Genomic DNA, 8,873 nt, shown 5'->3' on the forward strand with positions numbered 1-8,873 from the left:
GTTCGCGACCAGCCTGGCCAACATGGCGAAACCCCATCTCTACTAAAAATACAAAAATTAGCTGGGCACGGTGGTGCACGCCTGTAATCCCAGCTACTCAGGAGGTTGAGGCAGGAGAATCGTTTGAACCTGGGAAGCAGAAGTGGCAGCGAGCTGAGATCGCGCCACTGCACTCCAGCCTGGGCTACAAGAGAGAAACGCCATCTCAAAAAAAAAAAAAAAAAAGATGATAAAAAGTAGCAAATTATAGAAAGTCCCTCATGCAAAAGAAAGTTGATTTCACTTGTATTCTTTTTTATGTTTGGTGCTTGAATAAATTCTCAGCTAAAAGGAAAATTACTATACAGAAATAGTCACTTGCTAAACATTACAGGTTGCAAAGGTTTACTCAATGATAAACCAAAAGGAAACTTATTTGCCTAACTATATTTGAATGTCATCTAGGTAAAGGGTCATGGAGCTTTCATGAGCAGGTTGGTTCAATTGTGCAACAAGGAAAATAAGCTTCCAAGCATAATTAGACTTATCATTACATATAAATTGTTCTTTCTGACAGAGGAAAGGACTGCCCAACATTCTGCATAAAATCACAATGGCTTCAGCAAACAATGGCTCTATTTGTATCAGGGTGGAATCTGCAAGGGTAGAAAATTCATGCCTCAGTTAATTGTAATCTATAGAAGGCACAGACTTCAAAAAAGCAAAGACAGGAGAAAATCAGACAAGATCTAGTAAGATCCTAAAGCTCATCTCTGAAAGGAGCTAATATAGTAACAATGTAAGCAGCATTATCTGCTCACTTCATCCCAAGGGATATTTCCAACACCTTTTAGTGATTAGCGAGACATGCTATGTCATTACAGACTACACGGTAGCCTCAGTTGAAGTTAAACACAAAATGGAACTTCAGACACCATCTCACTAAAAGCTCAAATCCAAAGGCAGATTTAATTTCATTGATCCAGACTTTTAAGACTAGCCATAAAAGACGACGACTGCCCGGGTGGAATACCAAAGAAGCTTCTGATTCAGATCACCGATTCAAAGAAAAGTAAAACAAAATTGTTCAGGAAGCAGCTCAATTCCAAACAGAAAGCTGCATTAAATACTCCCAACAGTATCAGCCACAAAAGGGATGTTAGAAAGGGCTAGGAAGCAAAGAGGACAACCAGCACCTATCCTATAAAGTTAATTGGAAGCTTAATTAACTCATTTCCACTAAAGCAGAACGTTAGAATTCAGAAGAAATGAATTTTTTAGCAACAATCTGGACTATTGGTTTTTTGTTTTTGTTTTTGTTTTGTACATGGAGTTTTGTTCTGTCGCCCAGGCTGGAGTGCAGTGGCACAATGTCAGGTCACCGCAACCTCCACCTCCCAGGTTCAAGCCATTCTCCTGCTTCAGTCCCCCGAGTAGCTGGGATTACAGGCACACACCACCACACCCAGTTAATTTTTGTATTTTCAGTAGAGACAGGATTTCACCATGTTGGCCAGGCTGGTCTCGAACTCCTGACCTCAGGTGGTGCGCCTGCCTTGGCCTCCCAAAATGATAGAATTACAGGCGTGGCCACCGTGCCAGCAATTTTTAACAAACTTGATGGCACATGATAGTAGTAATTTAGGAGCTGGCCTCCTTCAACACAAAGGTTAATAAGACAGCCCCTCCCCACACACAAACCTGTGGATCAGTTTTAAGTTTTAGCTTAATTTGACAGAACAAATAAAAGCAAACTGGAAAGCTATTTCAAGGGTCCATTTAAAAGACTATTACTTAACCAGGCTTTCTTTCAAACTGATCTAAGGTTCCAATGAGCAAAATTCATCCTAGCTGCTGTGGTGGGGGCAGTCGGGGGAGGGCCGCTAGTGACAAGCAGAAACAATTATCCTAAACAAAAAGCACCTAAGCATAATTTAGAGACAAAGCATGGTTCAGTGGAAAGAGCACTGACTTTGGAGTCAGACCAGCCTATGCTCTAGAACTAATACTTGCTGTCTCAGGACTCTGAGCCAGTTACCTGGCCTCTCGGAAGTATCCTCAGCAATTATGACCTTTACGCTGCAAAGATGTTTGCATTAGAAATACAACATAAAGGGTCTAAGAAACCCTTTTATTTTGGTTCAAGGAAAGAGCTAAATGAACTGCAACTTTTATATTATTAGGTAAATTCAACTTGACCTTTTAGATTCCTTTTCTGCATAAAATAACCTTCATCCTGTAATTCTAACCTAGCCCATGGTTAAAATCACAGAGCTCAATAGTAGCGAGTATTATTATCCAGCAAATTCACTAAACCTGTTCTTACACATGAACATCTATAAAACTTACAGCGACACTCCACTTGTAAAAAGTTTTAAATGGGATCAGAGAATATGCTGACTAAAACCAACCCACTCACTGAGCAACCAGTTCTGTAGCTACATCAAATACAGGGGTAAGGCCGGGCACAGTCGCTCAAGCCTGTAATCCTAGCACTTCTCGAGGCTGAGGCGGGCGGACTGCCTGAGCTCAGGAGTTCGAGACCGGCCTGGGCAACACAGCAAAACTCTGTCTCTACTAAAAATACAAAAAATTAGCCGGGTGTGGTGGTGCTCGCTTGTAGTCTCAGCTACTCGGGAGGCTGAGGCAGGAGGATTGCTTTAACCCAAGAAGTGGAGGTTGCAGTGAGCCGAGATCACACCACTGCACTCCAGCATGGGCAACAGGGCAAGACTGTCTCCAAAAAAAAAAAAGAAAAAAAAAAAGCGGAGGCAATCTAATGAAGGTTTAACCCTCAGCAATCATTTTCACTCAGGGGAAAAGACCCCAATGTATTTAAATAGATTTTCTTAGTCTTTATTGTCTGGGAGACATGACACAAAATTTCTATCATAATAAAATGGCCAGTTTTGCTTCCATTACTTTTATAAACCCACGTAGTCATCACACTTCTTTCCCAAATTAGATTCCAGATTAAACAGAAGCCAGATGGGTTACAGATTTGATATTTAGAAGACTAATTTTTAATCGAAAGCAAACACTTTCTCAAATAGATTTTTCCACTTTTGCTTTCAGTAAATATACTTTGAGGGAGCTCCCTGAGTCTACTTCTTTAATAAACACATGTAATCCCAGAAAATATACAGCAATTAACAGCCTGAGGGATTTTTCTCTACTTCCATTTATCTGGTGACATAAATTACTGTTACATCAACCTTATTCACTAGTATGGGAATGTAAACACTTAAAAAATAAATTAAGCTATTTGCAATAATTTCCATTTTACCACTTTAAAAATATTACTTTTCTTTTGGTAAGGTTTTCTAGTTCAGAGCATTAAGCTGTCAATAAGACAGATATCTAAGCCATCCATCCGGTGGCATTTGATAAGATAAACTTAGCTATATATTTATAATCCTATTATCTCCTTAGCAGGTGAGAACAATGGATTTAGCCAACATTATTCAAGCTTCATAATACTGTATGGTAAAATGTTAATGATAAAGAGTAGATGGTATTCACCACCATGAAACAGGGCAGAAATAAACAGAAAGTAGACGGTATCTAAAGAGATGTACAATAAAACTTCATAAACTTTGTTAATATGTTTGAAATTTTTCATAATAAAATGGTGGGGGTAAATAATCATAGCAACTAACATGCCCTCTCATAGTTCAACCGTTAACTGGCAATTTATATTTTTTGGAACAGCACAAATGGTATACAGCCTTGATTCTGGTGAAGTTTTATTTAAAGAAAACCTCATGTAGAAAATTACACGAGAAGCATTTCAACCACAAATGTCTCCATCACCAGAAGTCAAAGTAAAATAACCTGTTATAGGTCTAATGTGAAACAAATCTGTCATAAAATTCTCTAAATATTTTTGAAAGCTCTAAAAAAGCTACCTCAAAGCTCTTGAGAGGGGAGGAATTTATACGTCCTCAAACTGAACAATTCTGCATCACTAAATATGACATCAAATAAGATGATCCCATTTAGAAGCTCATGAAAACAAGGCCACTGCCTATAACTGCAGCTACTAAGGAGGCTGAGGTGGGAGGATCACTTGAGCTCAGGAGTTCAAGATCAGCCTGGGCAACAAACTCTGCAACTGGCTTGTGGAATCCCACAAAAAGATACCTTTTTCATGAAAGTTTCATCTTTATGCTGAATTACACTCTTACTCAATCCAGTAAAAAGGCTCAAAGAAAGTTGCCCTACAGGCCAGGCGTGGTGGCTCACGCCTGTAACCCCAGCACTTTGGGAGGCCGAGGTGGGCGGGATCACAAGGTCAGGAGATGGAGACTATTCTGGCTAACACGGTGAAACCCCGTCTCTACTAAAAATACAAAAAATTAGCTGGGCGTGGTGGCGGGCGCCTGTAGTCCCAGCTACTCGGGAGGCTGAGGCCGGAGAATGGCTTCAACCCAGGAGGCGGAGCTTGCAGTTAGCTGAGATTGCGCCACAGCACTCCAGCCTGGGTGACAGAGTGAGACTTGGTCTCACCAAAAAAAAAAAAAAGAAAGAAAGCTGCCCTACAAACTGAGACTACCTTGTGGTATTGGGGAGAGAGACGGGATGAAGCAGCATCCAGTTTGATAACACCCAGAATGATATTAATGATCTGGACTTTAGAATGGGGGTGGAGGAGAGTTCCATGAGTCATGGCCATTTCTAAACTTAAAACACAGTAAATCCTCTCTTAACGTAAGGGATAGGTTCTGGGAAACTGAGACTTCCGACTAACACAGGCTAACTGATACAAAGAAGAGTTAGGTTCTAGGGCATATTTCTCATCAGAAAAACATCACCAAACTTTCAAATAAAGACCAAACACTTCTAATATTAAACACTGAAATAAATGTGAAGTAGATATAATTTATAATTTTTTTTTTTTGAGACATACTTCCGCTCTTGTTGCCCAGGCTGGAGTGCAATGGCATGATAACCGCTCACTGCAACCTCTGCCTCCCAGGCTCAAGTGACTCTCCTGCCTCAGCCTCCTGAGTAGCTGGGATTACAGGCGCCCACCAACAAGCCTGGCTAATTTTTTGTATTTTTAGTAGAGACAGGTTTTCGCCATGCTGGCCAGCTGGTCTCCAACTCCTGATCTCAAGTGATCTGCCCGCCTCAGCCTCCCAAAGTTCTGGGATTATAGGCGTGGGGCTGCAGTAAGCCGAGACTGCACACAGCCTGGGCGACAAGAGTGAAACTCCATCTCAAAAAAAAAAAATTTACCACTTATTCCAGTTCAGGGTTGGGGTGGCTGGAGCCTATCCCAGCAGCTCAGAGTGCAAGGCCGGAACCGGCCCTGGACAGGACATCCACTGCAGAAAGCACTCACACATACACACACTGCTCCACACACCAGTGAACCTCATGTGCACAGCTTTGGGATGTGGGAGGAAATCAAGAGTACCCGGAGAAAACCCATGCAGGGATAGGGAGAACGTGCAAACTCCACAAACAGTTTTTTTCCTCACATTATCTTGAAACAACATTATTCAAGGATCTGCTGTAATCTGTATATACCTGGGCTTTCTGGCTGAAGCATAAAGGAGAGCAACTTATTCTGAAGAAACTCTATTTATGGTAACAATTCTCAATGCTTAAAATTTTTACTTTAAGCTTAATGGGAAGCACTACACATTTTCTAAAATGTGTTGTGTCCTTTCCCAGATACTAAATTGGTGTTTCTTTCCTAAATCAATTTTAAGAGGTGTATCCTTCCCCATCTTCCAGGTAGTAATAACTAAAACGTAACATGTAACATTTCCACTGTACCAGATCAAGCTCAAAAGTAAACCTACAAACCTGAAATAACGTTACAGATCTAAAAGTTGAAAACTATTCACGACTAGAAATTTGAAAGTTATGCAACAATGACAAACACTTATAATATTCCTGTCAACTTCCATTGTAAGAGAGATCTTTTAGACACAAGAAAGAAAAACGTGAACACTCATGCTGTGATTTCATACTATTCACAAAAATTAAGGTTTCATTCATATTTGCTAAATTTGTTATTTGGAAATAGAGCACATGGGGGCTCTTTGGAAAACAATTCTACGATAAAAGATTATCTTTTGTTTAATTCTTAACCTAAGATAACAGCAGTATCTTTACACAACTACTGTAAAGAAACTTTTTAAGTTTTCGTTACGAATTATTAACTGTAGTTTAACTTTGACACAAAGTTATCTCTATTAAAGTGGGTTAACAGGCAGGTCTCTGCCAAACAGGACTAGGGAGATCTGTATTTCTGTTTGCTTTTCAATTATAGTCATTAATAGCTCAAGAATTTTTGCTTTTGTACACAACAAAGAAGCAAGGCTGTATTTTGACTTTGAGGAGCTGAAAGCACTGAATCAAGAGTTAATTTTCTTTTTCTTTTCTGCTGTACAGAAACCATTTATAAACAGAGAAGGGAAGCCCAACGAACAAAATGAGAACTATTATTCTACTAAAAGTAAATTTTGTGACATTAATCTAGAGCAATCTGGTAAAAGCCAAAATCGCTAATGTTGCGATACAACGTTTAAGATTTGTTTCAAAATAATCTAGTTTGTGTGGGGGGATACAACATGAAACAAAACCGACCTTGGCTATGAGTTAATAATTGTCAAAGCTCAGTGAGTGACTAATACATGGGGTTCTCCATACTATTCGAGTTTTACATATTTTCCAGAATAAAAAGATTTTTTAAATGGTATTTAAAATACCATTTCCCTGTTGCAATATGCCATTGTGATATGGCAGTATTAGACATGCTTTACACTGTTTGTATAGTTGTTTGCTTACATGGTTTTTTTGGGGCTTTTTTTTTTTTGAGACAGTCTCGCTCTGTCGCACAGGCAACCTCCGCCTCCCGGGTTCAAGCGATTCTCCTGCCTCGGCCTCACGAGTAGCTGGGACTGCAGGCGCCCGCCACCGCACCCGGCTATTTTTTGTATTTTCCGTAGCGACGGGGTTTCACCATGTTGGCCAGTATGGTCTCCGTCTCCTGACCTCGTGATCCACCCGCTTCGGCCTCCCAAAGTGCTGGGATTACAGGCATGAGCCACCGCGCCTAACCTGCTTATGGAGGCCGAGGCGGGTGGATAACGAGGTTAGGAGTTCAAGACCAGTCTAGCCAACATGTCAAAACCCTGTCTCTATTAAAACTACAAAAATTAACACGGTGCGGCTGCGGGCGCCTGTAATCCCAGCTACTCGGTAGGCTGAGACAGGAGAATCGCTTGAACCCAGGCGGCAGAGGTTGCAATGAGCCGAGATCGTGCCACTGCACTCCAGCCTGGGAGACAGCGTGAGGCTATCTCAAAAAAAAAAAAAATTTCAAACAAATATTTTAAATTAGAAACAATGGTAAGACTGTCAGAAAATTCTACGAGAATGTCAAAAACAAGGAGGCCACTTTGCCGCATGTGTGTTGAGAAGCGTATAAATAAAAATATTTTCAGTCCACTAATGAAATTTAATGCCTAAAACAATCCTAAGATACAGGAGGATCACTGAGGTAAACACACACTCCTTACTCGTATAAAATTGAACACCCATAAGTTGCATTTCCTTAGAGTACACCTATAAAACTAAGTACAGAATTTTTCAAAACCCAGTATGCTTTAATAAAGTTGCTGTACTAAAAATCCCACCTGTCACCAGGAAAACCGAAACTGCTCCCTCTACACTCCAACTGTATTTTTAGTTTTTACCTCAACAAGCAGCAATGTAATTTACATTTGGTAAGCACGGATTCCTGAAAGGCCAAAATCAACCAGGAACCTGACTGAACTCTTTCCACCACGCTCTTAACAATGAAAGCTACAAGCAGAAGAGAAGTGTGAACTTAAAAACGTCCACACAGCCGAAGAACAGTGGCAGAACAGACTGAAGCACGTATCTTCGCGGAACAGGAGAAAACTTCCACACAAGCAATACTGCAACACGGAGGCGGGGCAAGGGCTTAAAAGCAAAGCCAACAGGGAGGGGGGAATATAAGCAAAGCTTCAGTGAAAAAAACTTATCGAGGTGTAGAGAAAGAACAGACAGACAAATTTTTCCATCTTCGTACACCCCGCTTCAGAGCCTGATACACAGTAAGTGCTCCAGATAGGTTTGCTCAACTCAAGGGAAGCTTCTGCCAGCAACTTTCCCAGAAATGGAATGACAACAAGAAGCTGGCTGATGGCGGGGCGGGGAGAAATGGACAGGTTGCTCATCCTGCGGGAGATGGTGAATATCCTGCAGTTGGCTAAGCGGAGGACATGGAAAGAAATAGCATCCATCGTTTACAGACTGCCAACGACAATGTACCAATTAAGCGTACGCCCCTTTCAGATGTTAAGAACTCAAAACAATGCCCTGGCTCTGGACATGGGCACGCGGAACACTGCAGCCTCTAAGAAACCCAAACGGATAGGTAGGTCAACTTCTATCCACTCTGTCCATTAAATTATACCTTCATATCACGCTAATAAATTATGCAGACGGTTTATTGGGACACGCTCTGCGTCTGGCACTCTGATAAGCGCTTTACACGCCCCATTTCACTGAACCCTAACAGTCTTAAGAGGCAGGGACGGTATTAGCAGCCCCCTTTCCAACCAAGACACAAAGAGTTTAAGTGTCTTGCCTAATGGGGCAGAGCCGGGTTTGGCACCCGTTTTGGACACCTGGGCCGTGCTCTTAACCACTAAGCTACAGACCTGGGCCGGCGACACTGAAAGGCTCCAGCCCTAGGGGACCTGAAGCGGTCCACCCCCCAACCCGCGCCCCAGCCCTGGGAATAACTTCGGCATCCCCGCGCGCGCCATGCGGGACGAGGAAAGGCGGCCGCGGCACCTGTTTGTGACACCGGCGAGGGCTGGAGGGGATGGGGGCGCCCGAGGCCA

At 41.9% G+C, this 8,873-nt stretch overlaps 1 protein-coding gene across 1 annotated transcript in view; it reads right to left on the minus strand.

Annotated features, from left to right (window-relative positions):
* Nucleotides 1–8,873, minus strand: part of STAU1 (staufen double-stranded RNA binding protein 1) — a 90,289-nt gene that overhangs the window by 80,344 nt on the left and 1,072 nt on the right. The window lies entirely within an intron of this gene.

This window comes from Mandrillus leucophaeus, unplaced genomic scaffold, assembly GCF_000951045.1.
Source record: "Mandrillus leucophaeus isolate KB7577 unplaced genomic scaffold, Mleu.le_1.0 Scaffold489, whole genome shotgun sequence".
Lineage (NCBI taxonomy): Eukaryota > Metazoa > Chordata > Mammalia > Primates > Cercopithecidae > Mandrillus > Mandrillus leucophaeus.